Source organism: Pseudophryne corroboree, chromosome 5 (assembly GCF_028390025.1).
Source record: "Pseudophryne corroboree isolate aPseCor3 chromosome 5, aPseCor3.hap2, whole genome shotgun sequence".
Lineage (NCBI taxonomy): Eukaryota > Metazoa > Chordata > Amphibia > Anura > Myobatrachidae > Pseudophryne > Pseudophryne corroboree.
The window spans coordinates 328741198-328760530 of NC_086448.1; the positions used below are offsets into that span (position 1 = coordinate 328741198).

Genomic DNA, 19333 nt, shown 5'->3' on the forward strand with positions numbered 1-19333 from the left:
CTTGCAGTACAGGTGATTCTCTCTAAGGCGACCTAAGACTTCTTTGACTTGCTCCCGGTGGGTCTTCAGGTCCTTGGAAAAAAATCAAGATGTCGTCAAGATATACTACCAGGCATTTATAGAGCAGATCTCAAAAAAGTTTGTGACATAATTCTGGAAGACTGTATGGGCATTACAAAGACCAAAAGGCATTACCAGGTATTCGTAATGCCCGTCGCTGGTATTGAACGCGGTCTTCCACTCGCCTCCAGCCCTGGTACGTATCAAGTTACAGGCCCCGCCCAGATCTAATTTGCCGAAGACCGTAGCTCCCTTCACCCGGTCAAATAAATCGGGGATCAGAGGCAAGGGATACCTGTTCTTAACTGTAATTTCATTTAGGCCCCGGTAGACAATAGAGGGCCACAGATCACCGTCCTTCTTTTTACAAAAAAGAAAAGAACTCCTCCTCACCTCCCCCGTCTTGTGAAGAGGAGGGCTGAATAAATCCCTAAACCAAGTTCTCCTGTATGTACTCGGACATGGCTTCTGTTTCTGGAAGAGATAACGAGTAGATTCGACCTCTGGTAGGGGTTTTACCAGGTAACCATTCAATGGGACAGTCCCAACTTCGATGAGGCAGTAACTTATCTGCCCCCTGTGTACTAAAGACATCTTGGAAGGCTTGGTAAGCAATTGGAAGACTGGAAGAATTAAGTGTAGAAAGTGGTTTCACAGTGGACAGACAGTTCTGGGAACAGGACTCTCCCCAAGAGAGCACATCCATGGCGCGCCAATCAACACGAGGATTGTGTTTAAGAAGCCACGGGAGTCCAAGGATTATTTTGTGAGAGGCTTTTGGAATTACCAGGAAAGAGATATTTTCGGAATGAAAAACTCCAACCTTCATCTTTAGGGGCACAGTACAAAGAGTGATAATTCCCTCTGGGATGAAATTTCCATCAACTGCGGTGACAGAGATAGCTCTATCCAAACGTACAGTCTGTATTCCAGAGCGTTGGACAAACACTGTAGTAATAAAACTGTCAGCAGCTCCGGAATCGAGGAGGGCAACAACTTGAGATGATGAGGAGAGGTCTGAACACGTGGACAGAATCAACTCCTTCCTGGTAAAGGACTGTGGGTAACCTCCTAGTTTTAACCTCTCCCGCGTAAGCTAGGAGCGGGAGTTTTCCGGCTGTTGTCTACAGGCCTTGACAAAGTGATCAGCTGCACCACAGTACATACAGAGATTGCCTTGTCTGCATCTCTGACGTTCTTCATTGGAGAGGCATGAACGGTTAGAGATTCATTTGTCGAGTTTTCCCCGAATGTCCTGAGTGACCAGGTCATGTTTGATCTCATCAGAAAGGCCATTCCAAAAGACAGCGATGAGGGCCTCCTCGTTCCAATTCAGCTCAGACGCGAGAGTATGGAATTAGATGACCTATTTACTAACGGAACAGGTACCTTGACGCAGATGCAGAATTTCCAGGGAGGCAGAGGTAGTCCGACCCGGCTCATCAAAGATCCTGTGAAAAGTTGCCACGAATTCAGGGTAATTTGAAAGAATTGGATCTCATCTGTCCCACAGCGGTGAAGCCCATTGAAGTGCTTGTCCTGTTAGAAGGGAAATGATGTCTGCAATACCTGTACGAGCAAATGGGAAGTTGGCAGACTGAAGTTCGAATTGGATCTCACACTGGTTGAGAATGCCTCGAAATTTCTTTGGGCTTCAGTCAAACTTATTAGCTGGCGGTAACTGCAGACGAGAGACTAATCCAGAGGCTGGAGGGTTTTGAACTGGTGGAGCTGAAGCAGAAGCAGATGACGCTGGAGCAGGAGCAGATGACGCTGGAGCAGATACTTGAGAAGAAGTAATAGTGACATAGAGAGAATCCAGACGAGCCACCATACTCTACATGAATTGCACAATCTGTGATTGCGTAGCCTCCTGTTTACTTAAACGAGACAGAATATCAGCAGTGGCATCACTCGCTGAATCCATTAGGCCAGTGCTCACTGCAACGCAAGGTGGGTGTTGGGAATCCGACAACTGAGGCTGGGCTTGGGAGACTGGTGCCTGAGGAGGGGAAAGGCGATGTCACGATCCTGATTAAAATCATATCATTTGGTGACTTACCTCTGCCATCTGTCCTGTAACCTGCATGTTTTCTGCAGGCTGGGATAAACAGCTCCAGTATCATGAGTATTCTGTGTGCTGAGCTCACTCTCTGCTAACGAGTGCAGCTGTAGTGATTAATCTTCTGTGTGAATTCAGATCTCTGTAAGTGTCTGCATGTTGTGCTTGCATAGCAATCATTGAGGATTCTCCTGCTGTCCTATACTTCCGTGCCAGTATCCACAAGTCCAGTGGTTACCAGATATACCTTCCTGTGTTCTCAGGACCCCTGGCCATTATTACCTGTCTATGCACCCACCACGCTGGAGCTCCCTCCAAAACCAGCTATGGACATCGCCATGACGGTTCCTGGTCAGCTGACCTTCCAGGGTCCAATCTGGATTCACTTCTGCATCATGTGAGCCGCTCATCCACTCAGCTGTAAGCACTGGGTATAAGTTCCAGGTCTCAAGCGCTAGCAAGCTTTGGTGTCTCTCAGTCTGGAGTGAATTTCAGAATCTCCTGCTGGTAATAGACTCTGTACAAGTTACCATCTCCCACACTGCCTGACTTCCTGGATGATTTAAAGGGCCATCGCTGCCACTACATCCTTGCATCTCCAGACTCACTGGAAGTCCTCCAGTAAACCAGAGGGACAGTCCTATATCCCTAGCGGCCTTAGAGACTTTGCTGGTTCTTGCCAGCTTCCAGTTCTCCGCTGCACAAGGTAGCGCACCATAGTTTCCGGAAAACCTGTCACTGCTGTCTACAACATTGCAGTATCCATTATAAAGAACTACCGCATCACAGCTACTGGGAAACCAGCAGTGCAGACAGTGCACTGCACAGCATACGGAATCCCCATTGTGCTACCTCAGCTGCCCAGCGTTTGGAAACTTGTGTTGCCGATGTCCTCTGCTCCGTCCACAAGTATTACTGACGTCCTCAGCTTCTGCTACAAACATTGCAGACGTCCTCTGCTCCATCCACAAGTAATGCTGACGTCCTCAGCTTCTGCTACAAACATTGCAGACGTCCTCGGCTCTGTCCACAAGTATTGCTGACGTCCCCAGCTTCTGATACAAACATTGCCGACGTCCTCGGCTCCGTCCACAAGTATTGCTGACATCCTCGGCTTCGATTACAAGTATTGCTGATGTCCTCAGCTTTTGCTACAAGCTTTGCCGACATCTTCGGCTTCGTGTTCAAGTATCGCTGACATCCTCAGCTTCATCTTCAAGTACTGCTGTTGTCCTCAGCCTCATCATCAGCCATCACACTGGTTCCAGCCAGTGATCTGTGACTTTCCTGCATTGCTGATCCTCCCAGCATTCCGTCAACTCACCAGTTCTCACGTAACTCTCCATTAGGTGTCAAACCAGCTATCCATTGCACTGGTGGCTTCCACCACCAGTGTTCCAGTACCCATAGCTGGTCACCTTCCCTCATAGAGTACACTGCCTGTCTGCCATGTCTGGACGAGCGGTTCTTTCACTAAGTCAGCCCAATTCTGCTCAATGCACTCAAGACCAAACCCAGTGTCCAGTACTTTTCCGGGTTCACAATAACCTCAGCCCTGACAGGTGAGGCTGAATGTAGTTCCTTCTCATGTGATGGGGAGTACAAGGAAAGACTCAAGTCGATGAGGAAGATATAATTATGTTGTTTAATGAAATAATGATGATTCACAAAGACTGGGGTTATCCAATAGCAGAACTTAAGAATGATGTTGAGGAGACTGAAGATCCCTGATTAAAAACTGAAGACTGTGGCTGTGGCTTTAAGACGAGGCTGAAGAATGCTGAGTGAAGAACTAAAGACTGAGGCTGTGATTTTAAGACGAGGCTGAAGAATACTGAACACTTCCCGGATCCCCTCTATGTGTGTCTTAGAGCTATGCATTTCCTTGTTCATCCGTAATAGGGAATCTTGGATTCTGACCCTAACCTGTAGCTGTCCTACTTCAGTGTATCAGGGTGCTCCTTACATACATTTACAACATGCATGGGATTTCCGTGTCAAATCAACACACTTTTTGTTAAAATTTTACCTCACCAGCTCAGATTGTAGTCTAAGAAAAATACAGAATATTATTTAATTATTTAATATTATTATATATTATATTATTATTTAATATTATAGTTCTCATGCCGTTACCAAAATATGGCTATGTAAAGTTTTCAAAAATCGGTCAAAAATGCAAAACCAGAATATTTTCAAATCGCCATAGCAGCTCTCCTAATTAAGCTACAGAGATGGGAGTGGTGTAATTTTACTGTGTTTTTATGACCTCTCCTATGATATACAACACACACAGGCTTTGTGAGGAACATTTTTTTCAAAATGTAATTTTTTTTATTATGACTATTTCAAAAAGCACGTAGACAAAAAAGCTAAAAATAAATACAGGAAATAGACATAAACAGAAAAAAATGAGAACTACCTCAACCGCGCTCAGCTTAAAAAAAGTCCACTTAGATGTCTTAAACGTTCAGGAATATGTCAGTCCGTAAAAAGAGAGGAGGTCGTCTTCTAATCTTTTTTTCTTTAGTTCATTAGGTAGAGGAATTCCCTCTGGATTGATCCAAAGTCCCTCAAAAAGAATAGAAGAACAATATTGTGTAGTATGTCCTGGATTTTGGAGTGATTGGTGGTTCTAGATTTTATGGTTAATCACGATAGTTCGTACCGTACTCACGTCTAAAAGGAAGAGTTTCCACTCATAAAGGTTTCTTTATGGGCCCAAACTTCTCCTAACCGGATGGAAGAAGGTTCGTTTTCTTTCAATTCCTCCCAAGGTGGTACCCCAATATGAGAGATAATAGGAAGAAGAACGGCCCAATTAATAAATCACAATGGAGTCAATTTTATCAACCCCACTGATAGCCGGAGGAATAAACCAGCATACCATACTCACACTCCAAGTATATTCAATAAACCTGTAAAGGTATCTTTAACCGTAGATCATGTTCAAACAGATAAATAAATGTCAGAATATGAATGGGCAAGCGTACCCCACTTACAGTCTTCAAAAATGGTGTCCACTCAATACCAGTGGAACGCACTGCCGCCGGAGAGACGTCATCTCCGGCGGCAGTGCGTTCCACTGGTATCGAGTGGAACGCACGTCGTGCGCCGTTCATTATAAAGCTTCCTCGATCCACCTCCTGCCGCGATTGGCCACACGTCACTTTCTGGTGACGTCTTCTCCGGCGGCAGTGCGTTCCACTGATATCGAGTGGAACGCACGTCGTGTGCTGCTTCCGGATATACGTCCCGGATCCACACACATTTCCGGTGGAAGCTGTGCGTTCCAACCTCGGCAGGTGGAACGCACAGCACAACCTATTAAGGTTTTTTTTTAGTTTTTAAACATTCAATTATGTCCCCTGAGTATATAAAGGACGTTTTATGTATGTATAGATATTTTTTATGTCTGCACTAATTTTTAAATTAATCTTTTCATCCATGGATGTATTATGCACTGACCCCTCCCACAGTATGAACACTTCCTGTTTAGGGGTATAAATAGAGGTAAAGTTGCCCTCATTACACACCTTGACAAAGACCTCTGGTCGAAACGCGTTGGTGTGAGGGCTACACATTACCCACGGACCTTCCAGACTACCATTTATTGAGGTGAGGTAATCCGGATCTATCTCATCTTCTGGACTGTCCATTAGGATTGTGCCCTACTGCTATTTAATTGTAATAAATTTCCTTTATCCACTTCCACTCGTGATATATGTTTTATTATTCCGAGATTGGAAGTACTCAACAGTGGAGTTCCACTTCCTAGGAAGGGAGTGGAAAAAGAAACCGCTACGGGCTTGACAACATTTTTGAAGACTGTAAGTGGGGTACGCTTGCCCATTCATATTCTGACATTTATTTATCTGTTTGAACATGATCTACGTGTTATGAGCCACGGCTGTGGCTCATTCCTGTTTTGCATTTTTGTTATGTATTTTATGTTATACTTCTGTTTATGTTCCCCGTGGGTGTCATGGGGTGCTCGGAGCTCACCCTTAAGGAGGGGATACTGTTATGAACCACAGGTAGTGGTTCATTTCTATTTTATGTTTATTTAGTTGTCTTGCATGCCAGGATTTCCCATTGCTCTGTTTTAGATTACTCTTGTCTGCTGCCGCTGGTGAGTCTGTGCAATTGCAGCTTGTTCCCATGTGTTCAGCCTCATCTGGCTGCTAATTGCATCTTGTCAGCTTGGAGTCTTGCAATAGGCCAGCTGCACTGGATTATTAATTAGGCCTCTCTGTTATATGCTGGCTGATTGCAGTTCGCAGATGCTGGTGATATTTCTGGGTTTTCAGTCTGCTTGAGTTCTGAGCTTGGTTCCTGCTAGTTCCTGAGCTTCCTGTTTGCTGTATCTGTTGCAGAGAGTGTTTCCAGTCCTGCTCTATCCGGTCGTTCCTGTCCTCAGTGGTCCAGTACTCAGAAGTTGTCATCTGTTCCTGGAGTCCTGACCGAGCACCTTTAACATCCTGTAGCCGTGTGTTGCGGCTTGACCGCTTACTATTTATTATTTGTTATATTGAGTCTCGGAGCTTTTGCGGAGGATTCCGCTCCCACAAATCCACTCTGGTATCCAGCGGTGCTGGGTAGGAGTAACGGATTAGTGGATTTTGGTTGTCCTTTTCCCTGGCGGTTTGTCCGCACATACTTCTGGTTTAAGTTTAGTTAGCTTGTAGCCCCTGGCCTGGTTGTTTAGTCAGAGGGCCCCTTGTTATCACCCTGTCTCGGATTTCCCTTTGTCTCCCATTAAGACCTGAGGAGGCATCGGAGTTGGGCAGACATAATCCGCCCTTCAAACGCGGCTGCCATGGGCTCAAGCAACCATAGTCTCGCAGGGGATTTCTGATAACACGGGCGAGACAACGGAGTTAGGGCGCCAGGGGCTATTCCCTTTCCATTCCCCTTTCCCAGCATTACGTCCTGGTGCTCTGGACTCGCTTCATAACATCTCCCTTGTTCTGAGCACCAGGAACCTAACATTATCACCAGCCATACCACAAAAAAGAAATAACTTTTTTTTTCTTTTTTGGCCCAGTCCAGTGTCTAGTCTAGAATCCAGTCCGGTGTTTTGAATCCAGTCCGGTGTTTTGAATCCAGTCCGGTGTTTTGAATCCAGTCCGGTGTTTAGAATCCAGTCCGGTGTTTAAAAAAAAAAAAAAAAAAAAAGTCTTGTTTTGTTTAGCAAAATTTAGTCTTGCCTTGCCTTGCCTTGCCTTGCCTTGTCTTGCCTTGTCTTGCCTTGTCTTGTCTTGTCTCGTCTAGTTTTAAATCCTCCTATGTCTACTATGCAAGCCCTGCAGGCATCTCTCGCAGCTCTGAACTCTGTATTCAGTGCTTTGAGACCAGAGCGACTAGAAGTTTTGCAGCAATCCCTAAAGCAACTGCAAAACCTTCTGACTAAAATCTTGCTCATTTTGCCAGAAGTCGTTGAGAGTACATCTATCTCTAAAGAGACTCTTGCTCACAGTATGGTGACAAGAGAATCCTCTGGTCTAATTGAAGAGAAAAGGTTTAAAAGTTTTCTGCGGCCCAGGCTCTCAGAAGAGGAGCGTCTGCGTCGCAGAAACTTAAACTTATGCCTATATTGTGGGGGTTTAGGCCATTATCTGCAGACCTGTGAGTTGCGCAAGCCAAACTGTGGTGACGAGTCTTGCCCTCTGGCCAAGTTGAGTCATGATACAAGACCTACTCCTGTCTCTACTGTGGCAGAGGCACTTGTCACACAACCCACACAAAAAAGCTCTCTGTCCTATAATTGGGGTCCTTGGGCAAGGGAGCCCCATTATAGATTCAGGAATCAAAAGAGAATGTTTCTCTCCTCTCTTGAGGTTCCTGTGGAAGCGGAGTTGCAAGTCCCTGGAGTGATGCCTGATGCCCAGGTTCCTGGAGTGGTGCCTGATGCCCAGGTTCCTGGAGTGGTGCCTGATGCCCAGGTTCCTGGAGTGGTGCCCGATGCCCAGGTTCCCGGAGTGGTGCCCGATGCCCAGGTTCCCGGAGTGGTGCCCGATGCCCAGGTTCCTGGAGTGGTGCCCGATGCCCAGGTTCCTGGAGTGGTGCCCGATGCCCAGGGTCCTGGAGTGGTGCCCGATGCCCAGGGTCCTGGAGTGGTGCCCGTAGCCCAGGGTCCTGGAGTGGTGCCCGTAGCCCAGGGTCCTGGAGTGGTGCCCGTAGCCCAGGGTCCTGGAGTGGTGCCCGTAGCCCAGGGTCCTGGAGTGGTGCCCGTAGCCCAGGGTCCTGGAGTGGTGCCCGTAGCCCAGGGTCCTGGAGCGGTACCCGATGCCCAGAGTGCTGGAGCGGTACCCGATGCTCAGAGTGCTGGAGCGGTACCCGATGCCCAGAGTGCTGGAGCAGTACCCGATGCCCAGAGTGCTGGAGCGGTACCCGATGCCCAGAGTGCTGGAGCGGTACCCGATGCCCAGAGTGCTGGAGCGGTACCTGATGCCCTAGCTTATAGAGGGACATCAAATATTATAGTTCAGGTGTCCATATCGGAAGGGGTCTCAGAAGCTGTTACCCCAGGTAGGGACTTGAAAAGCGCAACCCTAGAAAGGGTCTCTAAAACCATAGTTCTTGAGGGGAACTCGAGAAGCAAAACCCCAGAAGGGATCTTTGAAGTAATATCCCCAAGTGGGGTCTCGAGAGACGCAGCCCCAAAGAAGGGTCTAGAAGTCGCTTCCCCAGGAAAGAACTTAAGAAGCATAGCATTAGTGGAGGATCTGAACGTTATTGCTTCAGCAAAAGTCCCGGAAGTCATAGTCCCGGGAGAACTTTCGATAATTATCGACTCAGAGAGGGAGGCCGATGGCCCGATCCCAGTCAGGGAGGCCCGGTCCCAGTAAAAGAATCCGAGGTGCTGGCCCCAGCGGGGTTCTCGGAGGCCACTGCCCCAGCGGGGTTCTCGGAGGCCACTGTCCCAGCGGGGTCCCCGGAGGCCACTGCCCCAGCGGGGTCCCCGGAGGCCACTGCCCCAGCGGGGTCCCCGGAGGCCACTGCCCCAGCGGGGTTCCCGGAGGCCACTGCCCCATCGGGGTCCCCGGAGGCCACTGCCCCAGCTGGGTTCCCGGAAGTCACTGTCCCGGGTGGGGTTCAGAAAGTCACTGCCCCGGGTGGGGTTCAGAAAGTCACTGCCCCGGGTGGGGTTCAGAAAGTCACTGCCCCGGGTGGGGTTCAGAAAGTCACTGCCCCGGGTGGGGTTCAGAAAGTCACTGCCCCGGGTGGGGTTCAGAAAGTCTCAGCCCCGGGTGGGGTTCAGAGAGTCTCAGCCTCGAGTAAGGTCAATAGTGACCAGGTCCTAGCAAAGCACTCCAGTCAGTCAGATGAGAAGGAAACAGATCCTGACTCTGATATCTCAACATCCATAACCTTTGATGGGGACTTCGCCCAATTTCTGGCGCTTTTCAAACACTATTACACTATTATGTTGTCTAGACCATTTCTGGGCATCACTTCAGAAAACCTTGGGCTCTATCTGATTTATTCTTTTAGAGGAGAGCCTTCTGAGTGGGCAACCAGCCTAATGAAAGCTGAAGATCCCATTCTTCAGGATCCCCTAGCATTCTGTGATGCAATTGTTAAAAGATACGGTTCCAAAGAAATTGGTTCAGGTTCCTCTAAGTCACCCGTCTTGTCTGCTGAGAGTCCACCAAATACTGTAAACTCTGCACAAGAGTCCCAGCCCGAAGTTTTGACTGCAGGATGTGCTTTTTTGACTTCTTCTTCTTCTAATAATAGTACTTTACCAGAAAGTTCAGCTCCCAAGGGTAAGAAACCTGTCTCTGATTTGAACGCAGCCTTGCTGGGTGGTACCATCAGTTCAAACAATGTTTGGGGAATTACCTTGGTCAGACCTAAAGAGCTTTGTAAAAAGAAGAAGAAAAAGAAATAATTTTTTGACTCTTGCCTTGATTTAAAAAAAAAAAAAAAAAAAGAGATTTTTTTTTCTCCTTGTCTTGTGTCCTGTGGCCACCGTTAGGGGGAGGGCACTGTTACAAGTTGTTGCTACAGCTTGTTTTTGTTTTCTTGTCTGTTAGACCAGTGTGTCAGGTTTTTGTTTTTTTTTGTATCCCTTGTTCTGGATAGTCTGAATTTTGGGGTCTTTTGACCCCTCCTCAAGGGGGGGGTAATGTTATGAGCCACGGCTGTGGCTCATTCCTGTTTTGCATTTTTGTTATGTATTTTATGTTATACTTCTGTTTATGTTCCCCGTGGGTGTCATGGGGTGCTCGGAGCTCACCCTTAAGGAGGGGATACTGTTATGAACCACAGGTAGTGGTTCATTTCTATTTTATGTTTATTTAGTTGTCTTGCATGCCAGGATTTCCCATTGCTCTGTTTTAGATTACTCTTGTCTGCTGCCGCTGGTGAGTCTGTGCAATTGCAGCTTGTTCCCATGTGTTCAGCCTCATCTGGCTGCTAATTGCATCTTGTCAGCTTGGAGTCCTGCAATAGGCCAGCTGCACTGGATTATTAATTAGGCCTCTCTGTTATATGCTGGCTGATTGCAGTTCGCAGATGCTGGTGATATTTCTGGGTTTTCAGTCTGCTTGAGTTCTGAGCTTGGTTCCTGCTAGTTCCTGAGCTTCCTGTTTGCTGTATCTGTTGCAGAGAGTGTTTCCAGTCCTGCTCTATCCGGTCGTTCCTGTCCTCAGTGGTCCAGTACTCGGAAGTTGTCATCTGTTCCTGGAGTCCTGACCGAGCACCTTTAACATCCTGTGGTGTTCGTGAGTCGCGGCGTAGCCGTGTGTTGCGGCTTGACCGCTTACTATTTATTATTTGTTATATTGAGTCTCGGAGCTTTTGCGGAGGATTCCGCTCCCACAAATCCACTCTGGTATCCAGCGGTGCTGGGTAGGAGTAACGGATTAGTGGATTTTGGTTGTCCTTTTCCCTGGCGGTTTGTCCGCACATACTTCTGGTTTAAGTTTAGTTAGCTTGTAGCCCCTGGCCTGGTTGTTTAGTCAGAGGGCCCCTTGTTATCACCCTGTCTCGGATTTCCCTTTGTCTCCCATTAAGACCTGAGGAGGCATCGGAGTTGGGCAGACATAATCCGCCCTTCAAACGCGGCTGCCATGGGCTCAAGCAACCATAGTCTCGCAGGGGATTTCTGATAACACGGGCGAGACAACGGAGTTAGGGCGCCAGGGTCTATTCCCTTTCCATTCCCCTTTCCCAGCATTACGTCCTGGTGCTCTGGACTCGCTTCATAACATCTCCCTTGTTCTGAGCACCAGGAACCTAACACTACGGTTAAAGATACCTTTACCGGGTTTATTGAATATACTTGGAGTTTGAGTATGGTATGCTGGTTTATTCCTCCGGCTATCAGTGGGGTTGATAAAATTGACTCCATTGTGATTTATTAATTGGGCCGTTCTTCTTCCTATTATCTCTCATATTGGGGTACCACCTTGGGAGGAATTGAAAGAAAACGAACCTTCTTCCATCCGGTTAGGAGAAGTTTGGGCCCATAAAGAAACCTTTATGAGTGGAAACTCTTCCTTTTAGACGTGAGTACGGTACAAACTATCGTGATTAACCATAAAATCTAGAACCACCAATCACTCCAAAATCCAGGACATACTACACAATATTGTTCTTCTATTCTTTTTGAGGGACTTTGGATCAATCCAGAGGGAATTCCTCTACCTAATGAACTAAAGAAAAAAAGATTAGAAGACGACCTCCTCTCTTTTTACGGACTGACATATTCCTGAACGTTTAAGACATCTAAGTGGACTTTTTTTAAGCTGAGCGCGGTTGAGGTAGTCCTCATTTTTTCTGTTTATGTCTATGTTGTATGGTGTTGGGTGACACCAGGGTTCTACGCAACTGCAGCCGCCGAGAGCGCAGTGGTTGACTATTTCTGTATTTCTTGTGTAAATACAGGAAATAGTCTATACTAATGTTAAATGGTTGTCAAAATGTAAAAATGGGAGGATTACGGGTTCATAGTTAAAAATAATTTTAAAGCAAGATAGTTTATTCAAAAATGCTGGGTGTATTACAAGTAGAAATAGGTAATAATAGATTTCATGGTTTCCTTATTTTTAATTATATAAATCAAGTTGAATAGAAATACTTGACATTGTATTAGTCAGTCAACAATGTTAGCTGAAGATAGTTTGACAATGCCTCAGTGGTTTTTAAAGTGTCATAAGGAGACATGACATAAATTCTTCCATGTCAGATAGTCACTAGTGGGTCAGTGGTGGTGCGATGGAGAAACCGAGGAGGCTGTAAGAGATTCCTGTGCATGTGCGCAATGATGTTTATTAAGTGCTCACGTATATGTACAGTAATTGAAGCAGATGATAACTTGAGATATATGGTACAAGAAATGCTGACAACGATGAATAAACAGTCACAGATATTTAACTGGTCTGGAAACCAGTGGAGTAATTAGGCAATGAAATACAGGCAATGAACTAGTCTGGAAACTAGTATAGCAATCAGATGGTGATAACTCCCACAGTTGGTCTGGAAACCAGCAACGATACTTCACACATTCAATTTGTAATGCAAAGTCCACAACCAAGCAAGGTTAAGCAGGAGACAACTTGAAACACATATGGATTGCTTGTATTAAGTGCCAGATGCCATAGCACAATGCTGAATGCAAGTTAACCATACACAGGTGAAGGTGATGAATAGCACCTGAAGAAAGTCTCTAACTGCAAAAGGTGGAAGCTGACTGTAACAGGAGTTGAAGCTGAAGTAAATAGCTGGGACCTGTAGTTCCACAGGAATGCTGGAACCGGGAGATCACTGAAGATGCCAGAAATAGGAGATCGCTGGAAACAGGAGATTGGAGACTGGAAACTGGAGTTTGGAACTGGAGACTGGAAACTGGAGATTTGGAAACTGGAACCAGGAGACGCTATGCAGCAATGTGACGCGTTGTCCAAGGTGATGAGACTGAGACGATTCTCTGGACTTATACCCCCTGGTCGGCAGTCATTGGATACTTGGATCATGTGAGCAAACACAGCGCAGGATTGGGTGCTCTCCGGTCAGCTGACCGCAAGTGTCATGGCGGCGCCCATGCTGTACAGATGGCTGGTACACAGGAGGGCACCTGCAGAATTGACTACAGGGGTTCACCACAATAATGGATACTGCACTCTACAGACAGGATGTTCATACAGCTGCAAACTGGGGCCGTGACCTCCGGAGGCCTGCACACCAGCGCGCCGGTAAGTGAGACATCACTAAATGCTGATTCCTGACAGTACCCCTCCCCTTTATGGATGGGCACCGAACACCCACGAGGCTTGGAAGGAAACAGTCTATGAAAAGCTTGGACTAAACGTGGAGCATGGACATCAGTGGCGTTAACCCAACTCCTCTCCTCAGGACCATACCTGGACCAGTCAATCAGGATCTGTAGACGACCATACCGGCAACGTGAGTCCAGAATCTTCTCAACCTCGTACTCAACACCCCAATGAGTTTGGATTCTTGGAGCTGCTAGAAGAGCTTTCTGAAAACAGTTAACAAATAAAGGTCTAAGGAGAGAAATATGAAATGAGTTTGGGATTTTCAAATAAGGAGGCAATTTCAGTTTTTAAGCCACTGGATTAATCACTCTTTCAACTGGAAACGGACCAATAAACCGCGGAGCAAATTTCATAAAGGGAACTCTAAGGCGGAGATTACGAGTAGATAACCAGACTTTATCACCTGGCTTTAAACTGGGAACTGCTCGTCTTTTCCGATCAGCAAAGTCCTTGTACTGTCGAGATGCTTTCTTGAGAGAAAGATGAATCTTTGCCCAAACCTAAGAGAACTGCTGAAGAGGTGAAGTGGCTGCAGGCACATCAACGACTGGAAGATCTTGGAAACCTGGAACTCTGGGATGTTGACCGTAAACTGCAAAGAAAGGAGTAGTATTGGTGGCTGTATGGTAGCGGAAGTTATAAGCAAACTCTGCCCAAGGCAATAAAACTACCCAGTCGTCCTGTGATGAAGAAATATAAAGTCTCAAAAAGGTTTCAAGCTCTTGGTTTACCCTTTCGGTCTGCCCATTCGTTTGAGGGTGATATGCTGTAGAGAATTTGAGTTTGACTTGTAATGCAGAGCATAAGGCCTTCCAAAATCTTGCCACAAACTGAACACCACGGTCAGATATAATTTTCGTTGGGAGTCCATGTAACCTGAAGATTTCATGTAGGAATATTTGTGCGAGCTTTGGAGCAGAAGGCAGCCCAATGAGTGGAACAAAATTGGCCATCTTTGAGAACCTGTCAACCACTACCCAGATGGTATCATACCCTTTGGAGGGAGGTAAGTCCGAGATGAAATCCATTGTCAGGTGAGACCAGGGACGACTTGGCATAGAATTAGGTAACCGTTGAATAGCAGGAGACTGACGAGGAACTTTGTGCTTGGCACACTTAGGACACGAAGCCACGAAATCCTGAATACCAGCTTTCATATGAGGCCACCAATAGGATTGAGACAAAGACTTATAAGTCTTTAGGACCCCAGGATGTCCGGTAAATGTAGAAATATGAGCCCATGACAGCAGACTCGGACGGAGCTCAGGAGAAACAAACATCTTGCTGGGAGGCGGAACAGGAGACACTTCTGTGGAAGGAAACACTACAGGATCGAGAACTGGATGAGATTCTTGTTCAGAAGATTCTTCCATGAAACTCATGGAGCGTGACAAGGCATCTGCCTTAACATTCTGAGAGCCAGGGCGTAACTGTAACTTAAAATTAAAACGAGAAAAGAATAGAGCCCACATTGCTTGACGAGGATTCAAACACTGCGCTGCTTTCAAATAAAGAAGATTCTTATGGTCGGTGAAGATGGTAATAGGAATCTTTGCGCCCTCCAAAAGGTACCTCCACTCTTCCAAGGCCAGTTAATTGCCAGAAGCTCCTGGTCACAGATGGCGTAGTTCATCTCAGCAGGTAGAAATCTACGGGAGAAAAACCCACAAGGGTGAGTTTCACCATCGTCACTGATTTGGGACAGTACTGCACCAACGCCAACTGTTGAGGTGTTCACTTCCAACTCGAAGGGTTTGTTGATATCTGGTTGCTATAACACAGGAGCTGAAATGAAGGCTTTTTTAATTTTTTGAAAAGCAGCCAGAGCTTCTTCTGACCACTAAGAAGAATTTGCGCCTTTCCGTGTAAGGCAAGTATTTGGGGCTATCAGGGTAGAGAATCCTCTAATTAATTTTCTATAATAGTTGGCGAAACCAATAAAGCGTTGAACAGACTTGAGCGATGTAGGAAGAGATCAGTTCTCTATTGCTTCCAATTTAACAGGGTCCATTCGAAGATCTGAACTAGAAATTATATACCCGATGAAGGGCATCGAAGGAGCTTCAAAGGTGCACTTAGACAACTTCCCATAAAGATGATTCTGTCGTAGGCGTTGAAGGACCTATTTTACCTGTTGAGGATGAGAGGCTAAATCTTGAGAGAAAATCAGAATGTAGTCAAGATAAACTACCACGTATTTATACAGAACATCTCAAAATATTTAATTGACAAAGTTCTGAAACACAGCTGGGGCATTGCTTAATCTGAAGGGCATCACAAGATACTCATAGTGGCCGTCACGGGTGTTAAAAGCGGTCTTCCACTCATCGCCACTCCGGATTCTAATGAGATTGTAAGCCCCACGAAGATCTAATTTGGTAAAGATACTGGCTCCTTTAATTCTGTCAAACAGTTCCGTGATTAACGGTAAGGGGTAGCTGTTTTTGATAGTATTTTCATTTAATGCTCTATAATCAATACAGGGACGCAATCCTCCGTCTTTCTTTTTCACGAAGAAAAACCCTGCCCCTGCTGGAGATAAAGAAGGACAAATTAATCCTTTTTGTAGAGTCTCTTTTATATAGTCACTCATGGATTGAGTTTCAGGAACGGAAAGAGGATATGTTCGTCCTCTAGAAGGCATTCTCCCCGGGATCAGATCAATGGGACAATCCCCTTTCCGATGGGGAGGCAGAACATCAGCGGCCTTTTCACTGACGGCGTTAGGAAATTCTTTGTAGGCCTCAGGAATTTCACACTGGGGTTTCAAACCCGAAGGTCTCACGGGACGAACTTGAGCTAAACAGGAATGGAAACAGGAGGAACTCCATGTTGTGAGTTGAAGTGTAGACCAGTCAACTTGTGGGTTATGAAGTTGAAGCCAAGGCATACCCAACACGATCTCATAGGTGGCTTTAGGAATGACCAAAAGTTCAATGAGCTCAGAATGAAGAAAGCCCACTCCTAGGACCACGGGCTTAGTTTACTGACTGATGGACCCCTCAGCAATACGGCTACCATCCACAGCAGTAAGATAGACTTGGCGAGACAACCTTGAGACAGGATGATGGATCTTATCAACTGCAGCCTGTGTAATAAAGTTCCCAGCAGCACCACAATCAATTAAAGCTGAGAAGGCATGAAATCCACTCTGTGTTTCCAAAGTTACTGGTAAGATAAGTTCTCGAGAAGAAGGAACTTTGGTTAAGGTTCCTAACTTGACTTCTTTCTTGCAAGTTAGGACCTGGCGTTTCCCGAACGTGACGGACAGGTACAAATCATGTGACCAGCGGCAGCACAGTATAGACAGTCTTTCCCGTAATCTTCTTGATCGCTCCTCAGGAGTTAAGTGGGACCTGTTCACTTGCATAGGCTCGTCTGAAGTAGAGGGAAAAGATTGTATTTGAGGCATAACTCGGTGCTTGTGAGGATCACCACGAGAACGTTCCTTTATTCTCTCGCGTAAACGCAGATCCAACTTTACACACAAGGTAATTAAAGATTCTAATTGCTCTGGGATATCTCGGGTGGCCAGTTCATCTTTTATTCGATCAGAGAGACCGTGCCAGAATGCAGCGACCAACACTTGATTGTTCCACTCAACCTCTGAAGCCAATGTCTGGAACTGGATGACATACTGTCCCACAGTGCGTGTTCCCTGGCGAATCTGGAGGATATCAGAGGAAGCAGAAGTTGTACGCCCAGGCTCATCAAAGATACATTTAAACGCAGTTATAAACTCTGTGTAGTTGTTTATCAGTAAATCTGCTCGCTCCCATAACGTGGAAACACAGTTCAGGGCAGGGCCAGTCAGGAGAGAAACAATATACACAACTTTGATTCTGGGCGTCGGGAAGTTGTGAGGCAGCAATTCGAAGTGATCTTCACATTGGTTCAGGAATCCATGACCAGTTTTAGGATTGCCATCAAATTTACTTGGTGTAGGAAGATGTAGACGGGATCCTATACCAGTAGTAGCTGGAGAACCTGAAACTGTGGCACTGGAAACTGGAGCTGGAGTCGATGGTGCAGCTGTAACAATAGAACTTGGCAGAGATTGTTGTAAGGCAGTGGTTCTCAAACTCAGTCCTCAGGACCCGACACAGTGCATGTTTTGCAGGTAACCCAGCAATTGCACAGGTGTATTAATTACTCACTGACACATTTTAAAAGGTCCGCAGGTGGAGCTAATTATTTCACTTGTGATTCTGTGAGGAGACCTGCAAAACATGCACTGTGTGGGGTCCTGAGGACCGAGTTTGAGAACCTGTGTTGTAAGGTATCCAACCGAGAAGACATCTCTTGCAAAAACTGTATGATCTGCTGTTGTGCAGCCGCTGTACCATCGAGTCGTGACACTAAGTTCTGAAGAGCCCCTACTCCCACACTCTGATCACCATCTGGGTCCATGGACCTTGGACAAACTGTCAGATCTATAGTTTTGGCCACTAGTGGGTCAATGGTGGTGCGATGGAGAAACCGAGGAGTCTGTAAGAGATTCCTGCGCATGTGCGCAATTATGTTTATTAAGTGCTCACGTATACGTACAGTAATTGAAGCAGATGATAACTTGAGATATATGGTACAAGAAATGCTGACAACGATGAATAAACAGTCACAGATATTTAACTGGTCTGGAAACCAATGCAGTAATTAGGCAATGAAATACAGGCAATGAACTAGTCTGGAAACTAGTATAGCAATCAGATGGTGATAACTCCCACTCCTGTTAGTTATAGGGTCGACTTTTCATAAGACATCTATTAGAGGTATCCACAGTACATCAGGCTTCCTTGGATAGAAGAATGATGGGGAAGGTCAAGCTGGAAGAAGGAAGGTCATTTTTAAATCTTCTTCATCTTCATTCTTATACATCACATAATCATGCCACCATTTCTTGTTATACACAATGGATATATAACTTTATGAATGGGCAGTACAAAATATATCTGTAATTAATTTGACGTTCACAACGCAAGAAGACTATATTAAGTCTGAAACATTTTTGAATGATCATTTCAGCCAGTCAGTAACTATTCAGGGCACACAACGGTATCATGCTTTATACCTGTTGAATCAAGTACATCAAAAATATCTGTGAAAACTTTTTTTAAAGGGCCCCATACACAGACCGTCATGTCGCAGGCGATCACCCCGGCAGCCTCCCGGGTGTCAGGATCGCCCAAGATACATTGTATGCTGTCCTTTTGCATACGATGTATCTTGGGCGAGCCCAACCATGCCTGCGGGGTCGAACATGATCGCTAGTGCAGCATGGTCAATCTGGAGGATCCAATCCGATGCTCACAGGAACGTGCATCGGATCGGATCGGAAACACCTGCAAAATGCCCGAAATAAGATGAAATCAGACATTATTGTTCTAGTGTATGGGGCCCTTAAGGCTACAACATCATCTACAGTATTCGTTACCAAATCTCTAGACAAACTCCAGTTGACCCAAATAAATAACTATATCTATTGTGTAAACAAGAAACATGTATGAAGGCAATATCCAGACTCTGGACAAAATTCTATAGGAAAACATATTTTAGTTCTTCTGGTGATTAAATTAAGGTATGGAAGAAAATCTATCAATAAATAATAGGGAACAGTGTGCCCATATGGGAGGCTGTCCCGTCTGTGTAGCTATTGTCCATTGCTGGTAATTCTGAATTGTTGTTGAATGTCGACTGCTAGTCTCTGTACTGTGTGTGCAGCATTGAGTAATTACTGTAGAGGATGGTGGGCTTTCAGTTGTGGTGAAGCAAACTTATAAAGACTGCACTGTCTTCACTGTGTTGTTTGTATCCTCCGATGCTTTTTATCTCAGTTGGACTTTGTCACGGGTGTAATTAGGTGTGCTATTTCTTATACTTGAGCACCCATTAAAATGTACATGATTTTTTTTTTCTTTAAAAAAAA

General features: G+C 45.8%; 1 protein-coding gene across 2 annotated transcripts in view; it reads left to right on the plus strand.

Moving 5' to 3' along the window:
• The window catches only part of DPY19L1 (dpy-19 like C-mannosyltransferase 1), a 595286-nt gene that overhangs the window by 201559 nt on the left and 374394 nt on the right, over positions 1–19333 (plus strand). The window lies entirely within an intron of this gene.